The sequence below is a fragment of the Mustelus asterias genome, chromosome 8, assembly GCF_964213995.1.
Source record: "Mustelus asterias chromosome 8, sMusAst1.hap1.1, whole genome shotgun sequence".
In the NCBI taxonomy this organism is placed as follows: domain Eukaryota; kingdom Metazoa; phylum Chordata; class Chondrichthyes; order Carcharhiniformes; family Triakidae; genus Mustelus; species Mustelus asterias.
Window position 1 is genome coordinate 22,226,728 of NC_135808.1, and position 23,769 is coordinate 22,250,496.

Genomic DNA, 23,769 nt, shown 5'->3' on the forward strand with positions numbered 1-23,769 from the left:
TCTTTGTGATCTTTATTTTTATTGGTATCACATGTCGGCTTACAATAACACTGCAATGAAGTTACTGTGAAAGTCGGCAAGTCGCCACACACCGGCGCCTGTTCTGGTGCCTTGAGGGAGAATTTAGCATGGCCAATGTAACATAACCAGCACGTCTTTCAGACTGTGGAGGAAGCCCATGCAGATACGGGGGAGAACGTGCAGAGTCCGTACAGTGAATCAAACCGGGAATCAATCCCGGAACCCTGAGACAGTAGTGCTAACCATTGTGCCACCGGGACACCTCTTCGCTCAGCTGCACTTCATTCTGCTGCGTTCAGTCAGGAATTGACTTTTGAAGTTGGGTTGCCTTCTCTGGGTGGCAATAATGTGGCCTTGGATGCAGCTGCCCCCTTCAACTGTTACAATTTGTTAAATAATTCAAGTGGGGAAAATGATTCAATGTATTTTCAAACTGATTCAACAAATCCAAGCAACATTGCCCCTGTGAATCATACAGAACTTAAAATCACACATCACTTCACACTGTTACAGCCCCATTCCTCATTGTCCAGTAGAAGGTGGTGTCGGGACAGATTTTGGAGCTACTGCAGTTCAACTGACTGTTGTGCAGGGAGTATCAGGATGCCAATGTCATGACCATAGGAACAGTGAAATAGCTCCCAATCCACATGGTTTGTTGTTTGGTGACGTAATTGCAGGTGATTTGTTTCCATGCAGTTGCTGCCTTTCTCATTCCAGATGGTAAAGGTCTCAGGTTTGGAACGAGATGTTGAAAGAGCGATGAAAGTTGTTAATGTACATCTTGCATATGTACACAGCACAGCAATACTGCACTGGTAAGGGATTGAATCTTTATGGTGACTGAATGGTTCACGTCTTGTGTGGTGTAGAGCTTCTTGAGTGTTGGTGGAATCGCTCTCATCAGGGCAAATGGAGATTGTTCAATCAGACTCCTGACTTGTGCCTTGCAGATGGTGGACAGTGTTTGAGAAGCCAGGCTGTGATCTTCTCACTGCAGCAAACCCAACCCCGGCTGCACGTGTATCCACAGAAATATGGCAGTTCAAAGACGCTTCCAAAATGATTATCATTGCCTGGCACTTGTGTGTTACAATGTTATTTCCCACTTACCAGCCCAAGTCAGAATTGTGCTCATTCCTGCTGCAATTGAACGGGGACTGCTTCAGTACTTAAGGAGTCATGAGGAGTACTGCGAACTGGTGAACTGTTTGGTAACACTCCCATTCACTTCCCGTGATGGTCGGGAAGGTTAACAAAGATGCAGTTGATGATAGTTGGGCCGAGAACACTATGCCTTGAATTCAGTTATTTTGCCCATGTTTGACCGAGGCTGTAAGTAGAAGTTGAAGTTTAAAGTTTATTTATGATTCACAAGGAAGACTTACATTTACACTGTAATGAAGCTACTGTGAAATTCCCCGAGTCGCCACAGTCTGGCGCCTGTTCAGGTCAATGCACCTACCCTGCACGTCTTTCAGAAAGTGGGTGGAAACCGGAAGAACCAGAGGAAAACCACACAGACATAGGGAGAACGTGCATACTCCACACAGACAGTGAACAAAGCCGGGAATCGAACCCGGGTCCCTGGTGCTGTGACGCAGCAATGCTAACCACTGTGCTACCGTAATGCCCCTAATTAGGTTAGAAGCCAAACAATTCTGGCAGAGCACAACCTGAGCAGCAGTAAGAAGAAAATGCTGAGCAACTCCTGATTGGTAGCGTTGTCAGAAACATCTTCAATCATTGCTGAGGACACAGATTAATTGGCCGTTTGAATGACTTCTGCTCTTTGCGGCCGGGAACATTGGACTTCAGGGATAGAGCATGCATGCCTTTGAGCCTGCTCCACCATTCAATAAGATCATAGTGGGATCTCAATTCCACTTTGCCATCTGCCCACTCTCCAGTCCATCCTATAACACTTGACTCAAAAGTCCATCAAAGATATTTCCAGCTGTATCTTGAATAAGCTCGATGACCCAGCTTCCATTGCTTTCTGATGAAGATCATTCCAGATATAAATGTCAAATTGAGTAAAAACAAATTCTTCTCATCTCCACCTAAATGGTAGACCGCTAATTTGTAAATTGTATCCTCTGGTTCTGTTCTCTCCCGCAGGAGCCATCTGACCAATGCCATGTACAACTGCAGTAATAATTTCCTACTTTCATACACCATTCCCCTCACAATAAACACCAATACTTTATTTGTTTTCTTAATCACTTGCTGATCCTGCAGGCTACCTTTTCTTGATTCACGTAGCGGGACACCCAGGTCCCTCTCTACCATCGAGGTTTGCAAACTTTCTCCATTTAAATTGTCTCCTACTACTTGGACAATTATGATTTTCCATATTGTATTCTAACCATTTTATGCCCGCTCACTTAACCTGCCTCTATCTCTTTTCAAAATATCTACCTCCTCATGACAGCTAATGTTCCCACCTTTATTTGTGCTATTGACACATTCATTTGGTCCCTTAATCCAAACCATTGATGTAAATTGTAAATAGTTGAAAAGCACTGACCCCTGAGGCACTCCACTACCCACCCCAAAAGAAACCCATTCATGCCTCTTAGTTAACCAATCCTTTATCCATACTAATATGTTACACGTTGTACCATGCAGCTATATTCTGTTTCGTATCATGTGATATTCCACCTTACACATTCTCGAAATTCAAGTACCCCTTATCTACTGAATACCAACTTATCCACGTCACTTGCTTATTCCTAAATAAAACCTGATAAATTATTTAACCTCAATTTCCTTTCAACGAAACCAAGTCAACCCTGCCTGGTCAAATAATTGTCTTTTAAATATCCTGCTGTAGTCTCCATCAAATTTGATCTTTTTTTTACAGGACATGTCTTGGGTACTTTTGGTAAAGTTCACTCTTCCCCGAGGACCCACCCTGTGATCTGAAAATGAAATCCATTTCTATGCCTTTGAGTCATGAGTTGAAAGATCCAATGAGCTCTAATCCGCATTCTCAGTTCGACTTCAATCACAAGTAGGCAGTGAGCACGGCATTCAGAGCTCCCGGTCGCTTGTTCTGAACATAATTTGAGGAAAGGTATGAAATTCAATTTGAAATTTATTGCAAGCTTTTTGAGGCCTCTCATTCCCTCCGATTCACTGCCCCCCACACCCCCACCCTACTGTGACTCCCTTTATACAGCACCAGGGGCCCGGGATTGATTCCAGATTTGGGTCACTGACAGGAGTTTGCACGTTCTCCCTGTATCTACGTGGGTTTCCTCCGGGTGATCCGCTTCACTCCCACAGTTCAAAGATGTGCAGTTTAGGTGGATTGGCCATGCTAAATTGTCCTTTCGTGTTCAATGATGTGCAGGCTAGATAGATTAGCCATGGTCAACGTGTGGTGTTACAGGGATAGGGTGAGGAAAAGGACTGTGGTAGGTACTAGAATCCGACAATACCGAAGGAGGTCATTCGGCCCATCGAGTCTGCACTGACCACAATCCCATCCAGGCCCTATTCCCGCAACAACAAGCACTTGCCGTAACTAGTCCCCCTAACAATAAGGGACAATTTAGCATGGCGAATCGACCTAAACCGCACATCTGTGGACTGTGGAAGGAAGCCCATCCACACGGTGGAAACCCACGCAGAGGCAGGGAAAATGTACAAATTACACACTGAGACCTGAGCCAGGAATTGAACCCCGGAATCTGGCACTGTAATGAAGCAATACTAACCATAGTGCCAACATGCCATCCATTAAAAACGCCTTGCCTCACCTGAAATTGAACCCATCCCGAAGCAGAAAAAGTGTTGGATCCTATTCAGTACACCACCAGTGAGTGCATTCTCTGTCAGAGAGAGAGTCTGAGCAGTTGCGATAGACCGAATAGCCGCTTTCTGCACTCCAGGGATTCTTTGAAATACTGTTACTGTCTGCTTTGTCAACATTTACAGTTCTTTGCATCGTCCCTGTCATCAAGACACATGCCATCCTTGTACTTTTGTATGCATATCTTTATTTTTATATTGTCTCTTACCACTTTATCCTCCACAGCTGTTTCGGTTGGAAGCTACACCTACTGCTCCTTCGGGCCATAAGCTTGTTCTGAATCATGGTAAATTCATTGTATCAAACCTGCCAATTTTTATCATTTTAAACATGATCAGATTTGACATTTTATGTGGACAGTTTTTGAGGGTCGATATCCTCCTTATCTGAGCCTAGGATCTCAATGTCTGTTTTTCACATCGTCGTAGTCTCCCCACCCCCTTCCCGCCCCCACCCCCCGCCTCTAAACATTCCATTAATTGAATCTTATTCGAAGACAATGAATGGGATTCAACTGGCTGGAGTCAAACCTTGCAGAAACAAACTTTTTTTGATGGTTGGATGTCAATGACCTCAGTTCCAGGTCGTCTTTGCAGGAGTTATTCAGAGTGGAGTTCTAGGCCTAACCATATTCAGCTGTTCCATCAGTCACCTTTCTTCCATTAACTAAACATGTTTGCTGATGACTGCACAATGTTCAGCGCCATCCAGGGCTCTGCAGATTCTGAAGCTTTTACCATCGAAATGTAGCAAGGCCCTGGGCAATCGCAAGGCTTCGGCTGACAGCTGAAAAGTAAGATTCGCCTCTCATAAGTTCTGGGAAATGACCATCTCCAACAAGAATTAATCAAATCATCGCCACTTATATTCAATTGTAATATCATCGCTGAATCCCCCACGAGCAACATCCTGGGTTTACTACTGATGTGAGATTGAACTAATCCAGCCATACAAGTACTGTGCCAACAAGAGCAGGTCAGAGGTTCGGAATCCTGCATTGAGTAATTATCTTTTGAATCCCAGAGCCTGTCCACAATTAACAGTGTTCACACCAGGAGTGCGATAGCATACTGTTCATTTGCCAGGGTGAGTGCAGCTCCAGTTACACTCAAGTAATTTGGCTTTATCCAGGACAGAGCAGCCGTTTGATTGAAACCATTCCACAAAACCTCCACCACAGACACACAGTATCAGTCGTGTGTACTATCTACAAGATGCACAGCAAGGCATCACCAAGCCTCCTTTGGCAGCACCTTCCAAACCCACGACCAGTACTATCTAAGAAGACAAGAGAAACAGATACCTGGAACACCTCCAACTTGAGATTCCCCTCCAAACCACTCAACATCCTGACTGGGAAATATATTGCAGTTTCTTCACGGATGAACATCCTGGAACTCCATCCCTAACAGCACTGCCGGTCTATCGACACCTCAGGGACGTCAGAGGTAAGAAGGCAGCTCACCACCACCTTCTCAAGGGCAAGAATGAGTGGGCAATAAATGGTGGCCGAGTCAATGATGCCCACATCCCATAAACGATTTAAATGTCGGCCAATTTAAGTGCATGCCTGCATTTAATGTTTTTCTTATTCTCCAAGCATTTTCATAACGAAAATATATTTGGACCAAAAAAACACATAACTTGTCCTTCTACTATCCAGTTGCGTACATAAACTCCCTATTCTTCTACCCTGGTCAATTACTTTACATCGATTCGTTTCCCTTTTCACAGTATTGGTCAGAGCATAATTTCTAACTGTTGTTCTATTCTTTTCCCTTTTGCTCATTCTTGAAAGACTCTTTTCAGTTCATTGTTTCATGTATATTTGAAAAGATATATTCGTTCATGGAATGTGGCATGGCTGGCTGGACCATTATTGCCCATCACTAATTGCTAACGAATTGACTGATGCGCTCTGGCCATTTCAGAGGACAGTTAAGAGTTCATCACATTGTGAATCTAGATTCACGTCGAGAGTAGATTATGTTAGCATGGCTGTTTTCCTTATCTAAAAGGACATTGGAGAACCAGTTGGTTTTCTGTGACAACTGATGGTAGTTCATGAGTAATTTATACAATTTTTCAATTCCAGATATAGTAATTAATTGAATTTTATGCGAATGTTTGGAACTTATTTACTGAATGAGCACATCAGAATGAAAGAATTCAATGAAACAATATGAATTCGAGATTTGGGACTGATAGGGTTTGTAGACATGAACAATTGCTTTGAAATCGCAGTGTGCATTTCCTTTAGCCAGTTAATGTTATCAAAATTGTCTGGATTTGGGGATTTGCTAGGGGACTTCAGTAAAAAAAAATGCATTCTGCCATAACTTGAGCGTTACTCAACTGTCCAAATATACCTTTTGTTTTCTGTTCCTTCGAAATAATTGAAAACAACTTCTAGAATGTTGTTCTCCCTGTGGAGATTTCATGGGGGTATAAATGAAAGGTTCTGAGGATGTATCACTCAGAGTTTCATTGAAAGGAAAGATCACATCACAGTAAAGTATGGAAACATTTGAGATTGTCAGGAAAATATAATACATGATTCTTGCTGTCATCGGTGTCCCTGGTAAGTGAGTATGACCTTTGGAGTTGTGGTTATCTATGAGTATGAGCACATCTCTGGTTTTACACTGATTTTGTGGTCACCATTATACAAGCACAAAATCAATGATATTTTAAGTCAAATATCCTGAATTATATCTCTGGATGTTTTACTTTACCTGAACTGCAAGTAAGAGTAATTTCACAGAGTGGAAACTGTGTACAACACAATAGATATTAACTCTGTCAACTGGAAAAGTGAAGAAAATACTGCGAGCACCTCTCACTGTAGAATTGTACTGAGATTGGATCTGAACCGGAATGGACAACTTGATCCACCAATTGCCATGCATTACTTGGTGTCTCTTCCAATAGAATTATACTGAGTGTGGGTCACTTCCTAGAGTGGAACACATGATCTCAGTGATTATGTATTACTGGGAGTGTCTGTCCCTGAAGAACTGTACTGCATATGGATCAGCAACTGGAATGTAACACGTGATCTCAACCATGCCTTCCTGGGAGTATCTCTCTCAGAGCGTGGGTCTTACCTGGAATGGGATACTGACCCTGGTGACCATGTATTACTGGAAATTGTGTCACTAGATAAATGAACTGTGTGGGTTACGAACTGGAGTGGAACCCCTGACCCCAATGAACATATATTATTGGGAGCATCCTTCACTGTGGAAGTATACTGACTTCAGGTTTTACTGGAATGGAACTCCTGACGCCAGTGACCATGCATTACTGGGAGTATTTGTCATTGTGGAATTGTACTGAGTGGGTCACCAATATGCGTGGAACCAGCTGGTTTCCCTTCTGAAACTGCTCTTTCATCTTAACGATCTCTCCAATCCATGGAGACATCCCTGTGATTCACAAATATAATAATTGGCAAAGGAGGAAATCTTTCCTGTTGGGTGATATTTTCTAATACTTGTATGAAATAGAATACATTGGTATTGCTGAAATAAGAGACATATGGAGTGTTTTTGTTTTGCACTCCTGAGGAGTCTTTGCATCAATATCCACATCAGGACTATACCCTGGTGTCTGCATGACAAAAAGCTGCATCATCTCACTTTTTTCAGTAACATTTTAGTTCTGTACTGCCAGATGACTGTTTATATTGGCACTGCTCTGTTCCATTCTGAACTGCATCGACAGAAGCTCATGGTAATTGTTACTGAGAAGTTCACAGCAGGGCAGCACTGGCAGTATTCACTATCCTGATGATTATTGATGAACAGATATTTGAGCCTCGAACTGAGTTTTTACTTTCTCATTGTCAATTTATCAAATCTTTCCTCCCTTATCAACATTTAATTATAATTACGATTTTTCCTTCAATGTATTCACTATTGTTCAACATTGAATTGGAGAAGGTCATCAATTTAAAGTTTCCTTCCCTGTCATCTCCATGACTCCATGAGTTCACTACCAACATTCAAAACATTGAGACCATCACTTCTCCCTGCCCGAATAGTGGGGCAAAAATGCTGTTTGCTGATCCACGACTTGGCATGCATTCCGACCTGGGCAGTCCGATTGCAACGTTTCTACAAACCCGCGGTTGGGAGGCCGGGTTGGTTGAAGCGGTTGCAAAGGATCTGAGGACAGACTTCCCAAATGCAGCACTAAGCCGGGGGTGTGGGATTATTTCCATGGTGCTCTTGTGCAATGCCCGGAAAAATCAACATGTCAGGTTTTCCTCACAAACCTTGAAGTTGTATTCGACCCCACAATTTCACCACAACCCCATTCCAGCCGCAGAGGCGGTTCAGTCATGGGGCTCCGATTACCAGTTAATACTGCAATTGTCAGATGTTGGGATATGCAATAATTTCCCCAGGCCATGAAGAGATGCAATCACAGTGACGATCGGATGAACTGACATTAGATATTTTGCATTTATTTTGGAAAAATGGGTGTTAGCAGGTGGGCTGATAGAAAACAAAGAGGGCATCACTCATCCAAAACAGATTAAGGGCAGAGCTCCATTTATGTCTTGATTTCTGAATCGACGGACTGTGTGATGGCAAAAAAGGCAATGTGTGATAAGCACTGCTGTTTTGCAATCTCCGCAAATAGCCCGGGCAGAGCATTTATCGAACTTGAGAGGGTAAAGCAAAGTCAGTTAGATTGTTGATACGGGCACTGAGACGTTTTGGCAGGAGTTGATCCAATTCTTCACTCGGTATGCATTACCCATTGATGTCCAGTCGGATCAATATTCCAACTTCATGTCTGACATTTCCCAGGGAATTAATAGTTTGGGAATAAAGCAGTTGAAGTCCTCAGCTGGCCGGCCCACAAGCTCAGGGAGCATTGGAAGGATACTGCCAGGCTGGTAAAACCATGACGAGGGCATACTGTCAACCGCACGACTAGAGAATCCCAACAATGCAGAGCAAGGCTATTTGGCCCATTGAGTCTGCATCGACTCTCTGAAAGTGCATCATGCACTGCCCACTCTACCCATGTCCTCAAACCCGTGCATTTCCCAATGCTAATCCGCAAAACCTGCACATCTTTGGAATGTGGGAGGAAACAGGAGGTCCGAAGGATACCCAGGCAGACAGGGGGGAATTTGCAAACTCCACACAGCCCCCCAGGACTAGAATTTAACCCGGGTGCCTGGCATTGTGAGGCAGCAGTGCTAAAGACTGTGCCACCGTGTCGCCATGATTTAATTTGTTTGCCACTCGGGATGCACCTGCACCTGGGGTTTAAGTCAATTTTTGCTCGTCAATGCACATGAGGCGAGAACGGTTCTGAAACTATTCAAGGGATTTAGAACCTCGGGACAAGTATCCCATTGTAGAATTTTAATCAAAATTGAAGGAGCGGCTCACAAGTGCCTGCATTGTCCCTCAGCAATGCCATAAAGGTTCCAAAACGACCAAGAAGAAATGGTCAGACAAGCAAGCCAAGATTCGAACATTTCAAATAGGGAGTTATGTGTTGAGATAACTCTCTATACAGTACGAAATGCTTTGAGCTCGGTTCAGTGGTCCATTTAAAGCAGCCAAACTAATTTAAAAATATATTCTTGGGATGCGGGCGTCGCTGGCGAGGCCAGCGTGTGTTGTCCATCCCTAATCGCCCTTGAGAAGGAAGAGATGGTCTGCTTTTGTGAACTACTGCACTCCATGTGGTGCATTCCCCTTCGTAGATGGGGTCAATAACCAGGGGGCAAAGATCTAACGTGAGGGGCGGGAGATTGGGAGGGGATTTGTGAACTTTTTGTTTACTCTGATGCACGTGGGATATTGGAAGCCACAGTCTGTACGTGTGGCAGAGGACATAACCCTCACAACATTGAAGAAGCACTGAGATCAATACTTGAAACTCCACTGCATAAATGGCCTCGAACCATGTGCTGCAAAATGGGCACTTGAAAGCCAGCGCAGACATGAGGGGCCGATGGACCTCCTTCTGTGCTGTAAAACACTGTGCACTTACGATGTAAGTGCATCCACAGTGACAGGGCTGACTTTGGTAGATAATTATTTGATTAGCACCCCAGATCGCAGGGAAAAGAATCAGCAATGTCACATCAATCTGTTGATGCGATATCATTGCATGGGAGGGGGATAAGCAAATAAAGGTATGTCAGATTATCAGGAAAGCGGAAGGAGAAGGAGATAGTGAGGATGAGGATGAAATCTGGTTAGCTAACACTGAACTATTAGGGAGATTGGATCATGTTTTCGCATTGAAATGTAGAAAATAAGAAGATCTAACATGGTTTCTCAGAGAATTGCAATGAGTCTATCGCGTCAATCTGGGAACTTCGCCATGCATGATATGGATGTAGCAGAATGCTCTCTTATAAAACAGCATCCTTACTGTACGAATCCAGAGAAACCAACTCAGGTGAAAGCAGAGCTCCAGTGGATGTTGAAAAATCACCTCATTGAATCCAGCCAAAGTAGTTGGAATTCTCCAGTCAAATTAATGCTTAAACGAAATGGTTCGACCAGATTCTGGATCGGCTACCGAACGGGTCAATGCAGTGAGAAAGCCACATTCCAACCTAGTTCATCGCTTTGAAGATTGCATTGACGGTGATGGCAGCTCTGATGAAAGGTCATCCAGACTCGAAGCTCGTCTCTATTCACTCTCTATAAATGCTGTCAGATCCGCTGAGGTTTTCCAGCATTTTCTGTTGGTCTGAAAGTTCATACGTGTCTTACTAAAATAAACATGATGAAAGATTATTGGCACATTCCTTTGAAACCCAGAAATCAACAATGATTCAGCCTGCAGGCGTTTTTTTTTCAAAGGCACAATGACATCATTCACGCTAAAATAAATGAACAGCCCAACAACTTTTCAGTGAGTAATGAACCACATGGTAGCCAGTGTGTCCTAACTGTGTGACTTACTCTGATGATACATTAATATATGGTGACACTTGGAAAGATATCTTGCAACAGTAGAAGCCCTGTTTCCAAAACCACAGCCAACTGATATGGAAACGAACACTGCCAAAAGTGAAATTTTAGAAGGCCGGGCAACGTACCGAAGGAATATATAGTCCCAGCACATGGATGAAGAGGCCGGCCATTCGGTCCATCAATTCCACACTGACTCTCGAGACAGAATCGAACACGGGTTTGTAGCACTGTGAGGCAGGAGTAATCACCACGGTGCCATTGCGCTCCCACCAGTCGGAAACAACTCGGCTCGTTTGTGGTTTCAACTTGCACCTCTTGCAAATTCGCTGATTGCAACATTCAAAGCGAGATTCACCCCTGGAACCAGCCACCCTCGTTGCTCCTGTCCCATTTGTTCCATGAGCTCTAATTTTTCTCATAAATCTGTTGCGTGGCACTGTATTTAATGTCTTTTGAAATTCCCACATAGTATACCACACATGAGGGAAACAATTAGCATTACTCTCATCCACCCTTTCTGCTTGTTACTTAAGAAACTCCAGAAAGTAAGTTAAAACCAATTTCCGCATGGGAAGTCAATGCGGGCTCTTTCTGACCAACAGACACATTTCTATGTGACTGCTAATTTTATCCTGAGGGGGCGATCTTTACCGGCTCATCCCGCTGATCGATCTCTCGCCTTTCATGATATACCGGGCACGGTAAAGCCACGCCCGTGAAAGAGGAGGCTGATCATAATTTTTAAAACCCAATTTCATCCCGCGTTTGCTTGCCATAATGGCCTCGTTGGTGAAGATGGGGGGAATGGTTAGAGGAGAGTCCAATGAATGAGGGAGGGAGCCCAAGGAGAGAGAACAATTAACATTGTCAGCCACCATGGGAAACCAAGCAGGGAGCGGCCACTATTTACCTGAGCAGCCACCCATGCGCGACGGTTGGGCTGTCCAATTATGTTCCAGTTCTGATCCCTCGCCCTGGATCCGAGCCACGCACCACAGCACCGGGCTGGATATGTCCGACCACAAAACATCCCCACCAATGTTGGAGAGAGAGGGAGAGAGCAGAGATAAACAAAAGAGGAATATAAGGCTCAATAAAATGTATCCAACAAAATAAAACAATTTACAGAAATTAACATTTGCAACCATTTGAGAATTTATGATTAATTTTACTAACTCATGTTTGTCTTCCTGAGTTGAAAATCAAAGCAATGATTGTCGAAACGAGACCGTGGGCGCTGATTGCCTATTGTCCCGATAGGGGATGCTCTGAATCTACAGTTGACCATCCCACCGCCACGGTGGGTATTTTCAGGACCCCAGTAGTTCCTGGTGACATTTTGCTGATGGAAATCTTGTGATAAATGTTACATTGCGGGACAGGAAGCAGAATCTTTGAACATTTCCTTATTTTAAATACCGCTGTCAGATTATCATACACCATTTATCAAGAGAACAGAGACCAGCTTTTCAAATCTTTCCCGATATCAACACACAGGTTTCAGCGATAATCTTTGCAAATCTTCTCTGCACCCTCTCGCACCCTTTCCATGGCCTCGGCATCCTCTTTATAACATTGCACCAAGGGTTTCTCGCATCAGTCTGCCACTTTCTGCTCGCTACTCTTAACAATTTATGTGGAGATACCGGCGTTGGACTGAGGTGGGAACAGTAAGAAGTCTCACAGCACCACACCTCATTCAAGGCGCAGCGCTTCAAAGCTCGTTATTCCAACCAACCTGGTGTTGTGAGACTTCTCACTTAACACCTTAAGCGCGGTCTAAACAAGTTTGGAAACGGGCTGAGCATACCTTCCCTACTTTTCAGTTATTTCCCTGCACAAACGAATCCCCGTGTGTGCTTTGCTTGTTTTGTGGCCTTGCGGAATGTTGCTGCAACGTTTAATGATTGATGTTCAACTTGATCCATTTGTGAATCGAAACTTAGAAACTTGCAACGTCCAAGTAATGAGTGTGCTCCCTATTCCTCCTGTCAAAATATTCTACGATGTGAAGTTATGGCGTTGAACTGGGGTTGTCTCATTAAGAAGTCGCACAACACCAGGTTAAAGCCCAAAAGTTTATTTGGAATTATGAGTATTTGGAGCATTCTTCAGGTGAGTGATGAAGGAGCAGCACCCCAAAAGCTCGTGATTCCAAATATTCCACCACACATTTATGTGTATCAGACTTCAACTTCCAATTGTTTCACACTCTTCAATTTAAACCAATGTCCTCCTTTGAGTTGTTGAAGCCTCCTCAGTATTGACGACGTCATGCACATTCACCCATCCCCACTTCGAAGCCCACCCCATCCATGTGGGAGAGTTGGTTGAACATAAATGGCAAAATCTTCTGTTACTCTCATCATGTTAGGAATTCAGCAATTTGAGTAAAGCAATAAGTGACCATTAACTTAGAAGCTGGAAACAAAATAAAAGGGTGATCTTGACTTTACTGCAAATATTGATGGGTAGAATCTTGATTTTAACCCGAGAACGAGTGGGCAACTGTTACATAGAATCACAGAATTCCTACAGTGCAAAAGGACGCCATTCGGCCCATCGAGTCTGCACCAACAATCCCACCCAGGCCCTATCCCCGTAACCCCACATATTTTCCCCATTAATCCCTCGAAGCAAAACATCCCGGGACACGATGGGGCAATTTAGCGTGACCAATGCATGTAATCCACACACCGTCGGACGGTGGGAGGAAACCAAAGTACCCAGAGGAAGCCCACGCAGACACGGGGAGAATGTGCAAACTCCACACAGACAGTGACCCAATCCGAGAATCGAACCCAGGTCCCTCGAGCTGTCAGGTAACGGTGCTGAACACTGTGCCCCCCTGCTGCCCTACTTTGGTGCAAGCCCTCCCTAATTTCGAGGAAAGGAACGCAGAAATATTTTGCATTTCTTTTGGAAGGTGCTTATTAGCAGATGGGCTGATGGATGTGAACTGGTCATTACTTATCGAAAGCAGATGGACGGCTGATCTCAATATTCGCCTTGTTTTCTGAATCGATGGATTGCGTGATGGCAAAAAAAGGCTATTTGTGATAACCACTGCTAATTTGCAGTGTCTGCAAATAGCCCGGGTAGAGCTGAAATTGAATTTGAGAGGGAGAACAAAGTTAGTTAGATCCTGGGATAAGAACACCGAGACTTTTTGGCAGAAGTTGATCCAATTCTTCACTCGGTATGTATTACCCATTGATGTCCAGTCGGATCAATATTCTAACTTCATGTCTGACATTTCCCAGGGAATTAATAGTTTGGATCTAAAGCAATTGAAGTCCTCAGCATACCATCCACACCCTCATGGAGAACTGGAATGATCCCGCCAGGCTCTTAAAACCATGACGAGGGCATACTGTCACCCGCAGGACTAGAGAATCCCTACAGTGCTGAGCAAGGCTATTTACCCATTGAGTCTGCACCGACCCTCCGAAAGCGCACCCCACACAGCCCCCTCCTCCCATCTTAGTACATAGAACATAGAAAAGCTACAGCACAAACAGGCCCTTCGGCCCACATGTTGCGCAGAACATGTCCCTACCTACTAGGCTTACCTATAACCCTCTATCTTACTAACTTTCGTGAACTTATCCAAAAGTCTCTTAAAAGACCCTATCGAATCCGCCGGCACCACCACTACCGGCAGCCGATTCCACGCACCCACCGCCCTCTGAGTGAAAAACGTACCCCTAACATCTCCTCTGTACCTACTCCCCAGCACCCTAAGCCTGTGACCTCTTGTGGCAAACATTTCAGCCCTGGGTAAAAGCCTCTGAGAATCCACTCTATCAATACTCCTCAACATTTTATACACCTCTATCAGGTCACCTCGCATTCTTCACCTCTCCAAGGAGAAAAGACCTAGCTCTCTCAACCTATCCTCATAAAGCATGCCACCTAATCCAGGCAACATCCTTGTAAATCTTCTCTGCACCATTTCTATGGCGTCCATATCCTTTCTGTAATGAGGCAACCAGAACTGGGCACAGTACTCCAGGTGGAGTCTGACCAGGGTCCTATACAACTGCAGCATTATCTCCCGATTTCTAAACTCAATTCATCTATTGGTGAAGGCCAGTATTCCATATGCCTTCTTAACCACAGCCTCTACCTGCGACGCTGCTTTGAGCGTCCTATGAACCCGGACCCAAAGATCCTTCTGATCTTCCACACTGCCAAACGTCTTACCCTCAATGTTATATCCTTTCATCCTATTCCACCTGCCAAAATGAACCACCACACACTGAACAACACCATCTCCTTAACTCCTTGCGTTTCCCAAGGCTAATCCACATAACCTGCGCACTTTTGAATGTGGGAGGAAACATGAGCACCTGGAGGAAACCTTTGCAGTCAGGGAGACTTTGCAAACTCCACACAGTCACCCAAGGCTGGAATTAAACGCGGGTCCCTGGCGTTGTGAGGCAGCAGTGCTAAAGACTGTGCCACCGTGCCACCATGATTTTATTTGTTTGCCACTTGGGATGCACCTGCACCTGCGGGTTTAATTCTTTTTTTTGCGAGTCAATGCACATATGGCGAGAGCTGTTCTGAATCTATTCAATCAGTTTAGAACCGAGGGACAAACATCCCATTATAGAATTTTGATCTAGATTGAAGGAGCGGCTCAGATGTGCCTGCATTGTCCCTCAGAAATGCCATAAAGCATTCAAAACGGCCATGAAGAAATGGTCAGACAAGCAAGCCAAGAATCGAATCTTTCAAATAAGGAGTTATGTGTTAATATGGCTGCCTATACAGTGTGAAATGCTTTGAGCTCTGTTCAGTGTTCCATCTAAAGTAGTCAACCTAAATTAAAAATATATTCTTGGGATGTATATATTCTAGAAATGGTCCATATAAAGTAGTGGTCCATATAAAATAGTCAATCTAATTCTAAAAATATATTCGAGGCCAGCATATATTGCCCATCCTAATTGAACTTGGGAAAGCAGTGGTGTGCTGCCTTCGTGAACCACTGCACTCCATGTGGTGCATTCCCCTTAGTAGCGGGGTCAATAACAAGGGGCATCTATTTATGTTGAGGTGTGGGAGATTGGGAGCAGATTTCAGGAAATACTTTTTTCGCCAGAAGATGGTCAGAAATTGGAAGTCACTGCTTGTGAGGGTTGTAGGGGAAGGAACCGTCACAACGTTTAAGCAGCATTTAGATGGGTGCTTGAAACTCCATAGCATACAAGGCCACGGACGAAGTGCTCGAAAATGGGATGGCGCCTGATGGCCAACGCAGACATGAAGGGGCGATGGACTTCATTCTGTGCTGTAAAACTCTATAACTCTGTGTTGTAAGTGAATCCACAGTGACAGGGTGGGTTTGGCAGATCATTATTTGATTAAAACCCCAGATCGAAGGGAAAAGAATCGGCAATGCCACATAAATGATGATGCAATATCAGCGCTTGGGAGGAGGATAAGCAAATAAAGGTATGTCAGGTTAACAGGATAGTGGAGGGCATAGTAGATAGTGAGAATGAGGCAGAAATCCGGTTAGCTAACACTGAACTATTAGGAAGATTGAATCAATGTAGAAAACACAAACACCTAACAAGGTCTCTCACAGAATCTCACGGGTCTATCGTGACAACATCGGATGTTAGCCACGCATGATGTGGATGAAGCAGAATCCTCTTCTGTAAAACAGTATTCTTATTGTATGAATCCAGAGAAAAAGACTGAGGTGAAAGGAAAGATCCTGTGGATGTTGGAAAATCACCGAATTGAATCCAGCCAAAGCAGTTTGATTTTCCCAGTCGTGTTAATGCTAAAACAAGATGTTTCAGCCAGATTCTGGATTGGCTACCAACGGTTCAATGCACTGACAAAGGCAGCTTCCAAACTAATTCCTCGCGTGGCTGTTTGCATTGACAAACATGACAGCTCTGACAAGGCGTCATCCAGAGTCGAAGCGTTGGTTGTATTTTCTTTCCACAGGTGCTGTCAGACCCGCTGAGATTTTCCAGCACTTCCTGTTTTGTTTGGAAGTGCATATATATCTTAAAAAATAAACTTGCTTTCGGGAAATTGACACATTTCTTTAACACCCCAGAGATCAAAAATAATTCACCCTTTGTCACGCCAGGCCGTCTTCTCCAATGCCCAATGACACCATTCACGCGAAACTAAATAAACATCCCACCAACGTTTCGGGTTGCAATGAACGACGTGGTTGCCAGTGTGTCCTCACTGTGTGACTTACTGTGATGATATTGATATATAGTGACACTTGGAAAGATCACTTGCAGCAGCTGGAAGCTCAGTTACCAAAACTGCAGCCAGCTGAAATGGAAATGAACACTGCCAAAAGTGAATTTGTCCAAGGGCGGGTAACGTGCCGAAGGAATATAAAATCCCGACAAATGAATGACGAGGCCGGCCATTCGGTCCATCAATGCCGCACTGAATCGCGAGAGAGCATCGAACCCGGGTTCCTCGCACTGTGAAACAGCAGTAATCACCACTGTGCCACTGCGCTCCTACCAATAGAAAACAACTCGGGCTCTTTCGGGGTTTGAACACACAAACCTTGCACATTCCCTCAGTAACATCCAAAGCGGGAATCTCACCCCCGGACCAACCAGCCTCCCTTGATAGTAGGGTTTGGGCACACGCTGCCAATAACAACAAGACATTACCGGCAGTTGTGGCGGTCCATAACGCTAAGCAAGGGAGCGTGAGGATTCTGTAGATTAGTGGAGATTTGTACCGAATCCAGCATCACAGTCGCTCAGTTCAAGGCCTTGTTATAAAAGAAATTCAAAGCAGCGTGGAAAGGACAGTCCTCAGCATCTTCTGAAAGGCCACAAGTGAAATGAACCCGTGTTCAAATTTCACTAAACTCTTCAAATTAGCAACTGATGCTGGTGACCAGGGAGTAGATGCATTCCTGCTCCAAAAAGAACATTTAGGCTCCGAATAGCCAGGGCGGAGATTTTTTCCAAAAGGCTAATCAACACCAAGACAGATATTAAGCCAGAGAAAAGGAAGCCTTGGGTACACTTATCGATCTTGAACATGTTGACGTATATGTTTGCATGGATGCAGGGAGACACTGGTATTTACACTGATCTCAACCCGGGGGTGTTTGTAGAAAAAATAGAAACCAGAATGCCGGACTATTTTGATAAAGCTAATTACAGTCTTATCACTTTAAAAAGTCCCTCTTGCCGAAACATAAAATATAATTGACGATTCCGTCCTTTCCGTTTGCTTCACATTGTCTAAAAGGCAATCTAATACAAAGACTACGAGCTTTGCGGAGAAAGTGAATGATTGAATGTGCTTTAATATTTTTGTGAGTGCACACTGCAATAAAACACAGCAAAATATAGTGTTTCATTGTTCCTGGAAGGTTAGCGTCAAGGATGCATAAATCACAGAAAATAGTTAATCTTCAAAATCTGAGAACATTTTGGAAGCCGTTGTGTTTTCAAAAATACACCATCTCTTAAACAGTTCACACAAGGACTCTGGTTACTGTAGTTCGTGGAAAATTCAGCATTTACAGGAAGAGGTAATTAAGCAGTTTTTAAAAAGCAAGAAACCTCTCGGCCATGGAAACGTCTTTACAAAATACAAAGAACAAAGAAAAATACAGCGCAGGAACAGGCCCTTCGGCCCTCCAAGCCTGCACCGACCATGCTACCCGACTTAACTACAACCCCGTACCCTTCCGGGGACCATATCCGTCTATTCCCATCCTATTCATGTATTTGTCAAGACGCCCCTTAAAAATCACTCACGTATCTGCTTCCACTACCTCCCCCAGGAACAAGTTCCAGGCACCCACCACCCTCCGTGTATAAAATCTGCCTCGAGCATCTCCTTGAAACCTTGCCCCTCACACCTGTGCCCCCTAGTAATTGACTCCTCCACCCTGGGAAAAAGCTGCTGACTATCCACTCTGTCTATGCCTCTCATAATCTTGTAGACCTCTATCAGGTCAACACTCAACCTCCATCGTTCCAGTGAGAACGAACAAAGTTTACCCAACCTCTTCTCATAGTTGATGCCCTCCATGCCAGGCAACATCCTGGTAAATCTTTTCTATACCCTCTCCAAAGCCTCCACATCCTTTTGGTAGTGTGGCGACCAGAATTGAACACTTTGTTCCAAGTGCGACCGAACTAAGGTTCTATAAAGCTGCAACATGACTTCCTATTTTTAAATTCAATGCCCCGGCAGATGAAGGCAAGCATGCCGTATGCCTTCTTGACTACCTTCTCCACCTGCATTGCCACTTTCAGTGACCTGTGTACCTGTACACCCAGATCCCTTTGCCTTATCAATACTCTTAAGAGTTCTGCCATTTACAGTATATTTCCTATTTGTATTAGACCTTCCAAAATGCATTACCTCACATTTGTCCGGATTAAACTCCATCTGCCACCTCTCCGCCCAAGTCTCCAACTGATCTATATCCTGCTGTATCCTCTGCTGGTCCTCATCGATATCTGCAAATCCACCAACCTTTGTGTCGTCCACAAACTTACTAATCAATCCAGTTACATTTTCCTCCAAATCATTTATATATATTACAAACAGCAATGTTCCCCGCCCTGATCCCTGAGGAATGCCACTTTTTACAGCCCTCCATTCAGAAATGCACTCTTCCACTGCTACTCTCTGTCTTCTTTGACCGAGCCGGTTTTGTATCCACCTTGCCAGCTCACCTCTGATCCCATGCAACTTCACCTTTTGCACCAGTCTGCCATGAGGAACCTTGTCAGAGGCCTAACTGAAGTCCATATCGACAACATCCTCTGCCCTACCCTCATCAATCATCTTCATCACTTCCTCGAAAAACTCGATCATGTTAGTGAGACACGACCTCCCCTTCACAAAACCATGTTGCTTCTCACTAATACGTCCACTTATTTCCAAGTGGGAATACATCCTGTCTCGGAGAGTCCTCTCCAATAATTTCCCTACCACTGATGTAAGGTTCACCGGTCTCTAATTACCTGGATAATTCTTGCTGTCCTTCTTAAACAAAGGAACAACATTGGCTATTCTGCAATCCTCCAGGACCTCCCCTGTAGCCAGTGAGGATACAAAGATTTCTCTCAAGGCCCCAGCAATTTCCTCCCTTGCCTCTTTCACTATTTTGGGGGATATCCCATCAGGCCCAATAATAATGCTTATGGTTTTGAAAACTAAAAAACAATAATGCATATAAAGCTGCTACTCTTTCCTAAACTGGGAGGCTGATTTTGCTCCGCAGAGAAAGTGAGACTCAGCTGCTTGAGTAAAGAATTAAATAACTCCTCAGTCTCCAGACACAGTTAAAAATAAACAGTGAATGGAAGTTGCTCCGCAGTTGCTTTATATTCTGAAATGCAAGATTTCACAGAGAGCAATCAGCGATTGTTTCCTGAGCTGCTCTGAAAGATCAACTATAAAATCTGGACACCATTACAGGGACTCCGTCATCTATCCATGTCCCTCAAACCATTGACTTGTAACATTTTGGAGAAAGCCTCTTTATTTTACTGTTTATTTCGTGTGTGCATGTGTACACGAATTAGGATACTTGGAGTAATTATCACAACTTTCCTAGTTTACATTGTGTGATATTATGCTTTACCTTCCAACTTGAATAACCTGGAGAAAAAACAAAACAATGGATTTGTTATTTGTTGAAGCAACCTGATGATTGAGTGGTCATGTTGAGAATTTCAGATGTCTGGCCGTGTCCCCAGCTGGATAAATCATCTTCCCAACTCAGTCAGTACAACATCCCCTTCAGAACACACATCTTACTCGTTTTGTGGCAACAGCAAATTTGGAAATAAGGCATTTCGTGCCGACTTCTTTGATATGTAAATTGTGAACAGATGTGGCCCAGCACTGATCCTTGTGTTGCGCCTTTGGACTTGGGGAGGACTCTTCGAGACAGGATTTATTCCCACTTGAAAAAAGGGGACGTATTAGTGAGAGGCAACATGGTTTTGTGAAGGGGAGGTCGTGTCTCACTAATATGATCGGGTTTTTCGAGCAAGTGATGAAGATGATTGATGAGGGTCGGGCAGTCCACTGGCCATTCGAGGAATGACCCATTTATTCCTTATCTATGTTTCCTGTCTCAGCCCACACTACTCTATTACCCCAAATCCCATACATTCTGATTTTGTTTTCTAACCTCCTATCTGGGACCCTATCAAAAGACTTGTGAAAATCCAAATAAACCGTGTCCATGCGTTCTTGATCTATGATTATCTATGCGGCAGAGTGTTGGTAGTGACTGAGAATGTGATGCGGATTGGGAATGGGATATAGGGAGGAAAAAAGGGAATGGGGAATGGGAGAGTGGAGATCTGGATTGGAGGAATGGAGGTGGGCTATAATGAGAATGCAGAATTGAAGAATGAAAGAAGGGAGGAAATGGCTAATGTGGATTGGGATGGAATTCCGATCTCGAATTTATGAAGAAAATGAGGGAGTGGTGCTGAGAAGGAGGGGCTCGAATTGAATGTAACACAGAATATCCAGGAGAAAATGGGGAAGTGAAGATTGGGAAGAAGGGTATTGGGGAGGAAGAAGTGAGAGAGGTGATGAGGAAGGTCACACGAAGCTGTGTTATGATATAGCTATTATGTGTGAGGTAAGGAGCTTGTTGGTTGCACTGTTCACTTAAGTTTACGAAGGAAATTCAAACAGATTCAATGATATTTGTATTCCAGTTTGTGCCCCCAATCCTCCCCCAGCTATCTCTGGAACCTTCTCCAGCCCAGAAAACCTTCCACATAAGAAAATAGGAACACAAGGATAGGAGTAGCCAATTTTGCTCGTCAAGCCTGCCTCGCTATTTTGTACGGTCATGGCTGATCTCAGAGACTTCAATGACTATTATAAACACTATCCCCAGAAACAATTACTTTATTCTTGATCAGAAATTTATCAATCTTGCTTTAAACATACACAATTCCTGAACTCCAATAGCCCAATGGGGTAAAAAAAAATCCAAAGATTCACAACCCACTGTGTCAAGAAATGTTTCTTCACCTCTGTTCAAAAGTTGCCTCTCCCTTATTTTGAAATCATGCCCCCTGTTTCTAGTCTCCCCAGCCAAGGGGAAATATCTTCTCTGCATCTACCCTGTTAATTAATTTAAATGTGCTATAAGTTTCAATGGTATCTCCTCTCATTCTTTGATACTCCCAAGAATACAGGCCCAGTTTGTCCAATCTCTCCTCATTAGACAGCCCTGCTATCCCGCGAACAAGTCTGGTGAACATTTGCCACATTCTCTCTCTGGCAATAATAGCCTGTCTGAGGTAAGGGGACTAGAACTGCACACAGTACTCGAGGTACAGTCTAAGCAATTTCTATTCCGTTGAGGCAAGGCCTCACGACTCCTGGAATCAAATCCTCTTGCGATAAAGGCTAACATTCCATTCGCCTTCTGAATGGCTTTGGTCACTGTCTGCGCAGTCAGCCCGTTCTTCCTGCGTTGGTGTGGGTTTCCTCCGGTTTCTCCAGTTTCCTCCCACAGTCCAAAAGGCGTGCTGGGTAGCTGCATTGGCCATGTTAAATTATCCCTCAGAGTACACAAACAGGTGCTGGAACATGGTGACTAGGGAACTTTCACAGTAACTTCATGGCAGTGTTAATGTAAACCAATTTGTGACACTAATAAATAAACTTGAAATGAATATCTTACTGAATCTGCCTTCATTGACTTGTGGACAAGAACATTTCCGTCCCTTTGTACATCTACACTTTAGAATGTCGTACCATTTAGGGAGTAATCTGCACATCTCTTCATGCTACCAAAACGGATTATCTCACATTTTTGCACATTACATGCCATCTGCCATGTTCTTGTTCACTTACTAATTCTGCCCAAGCTCTCATGTGACTGCTTTAAATCTTCCTCACAACACACATTCCCGCCTAGCTTTGTATGGTCTGCAAACTTGGAAGTATAGCATTTGGTCATCAATTTCAAATCATTGATAATGTGAATACCGAAGGTTCAGGAACTGCATCTTGGATTTCCCCACTGGCCACAGCTTGCCAACGTGGTAATGAACCTTTTATTCCCACTCTCTGCCTTCTGCCTCTTAGCCAACCCTCAATCCATGCCTACTATCCCCATGTGTAATCCCTGTAAATCTCCTTAAACACCGATGCACCCCCCTCTCTGTGCAACTTCGCCATCTCGTAAAAACATCCCTATGTCTGTAAACTCCTCCAGTCCCTTTCCATCTTTGTAACCTCCTCCGGATGCATTCCTGCCTATCTCCGTAACTTCCTCCAGCCCAAGCACCTCTCCCGACCGCAGTGCTTCACCAGTTGTGATTTTTTGCTCATCCTGTTTTTAATCCCTCCACCACTGGCAGCCATGTCTTCAGTTGCCTCAGCTGCCATGTTATCAATATTCACATTATACCCCTCCACATCTCTTCCCCATTTCAGGATATTATTCCTATCTAACCACTTTAAGTAAGCATTTGATCAACGTCACTGCACTAATATCTTATTTCATGATTGGTGTCGAAACGTGTTCAATAATTATTTAGTTACGTTATTGTACCTTGTGCTTGTTGTTGATGGCTAAACTTGAGAAAGGTTTCAGGATCAGACATTGAACCGAGGTCCTATCTGCTCTCTGAAGTGGCCATGAAAGATCCAATGAGCCCCACACGGAGAATAGAGGCAGACAGAAAGAGAGAACGAGAGCGAGAGAGAGAGAGATGGAGAGAGATGGGCGGGTGGAGGGAGAACCTGGAGGGGGAATGTAAGGAGGTGGACATAATTTTGAGTGAAGCAGAGGGAATTTCCTCCTGCTGTTCCAGCTGATAACTCACCTCAATTAATATCACCTCAAAAAAACTTTGAGCTGATCTGGTCGATACCTCCTTGTTGTTTTTTGGGAAGTTCATGGGTGCATGAAAATATGAAATTCTCTACCGGGGAGGGAGCTGG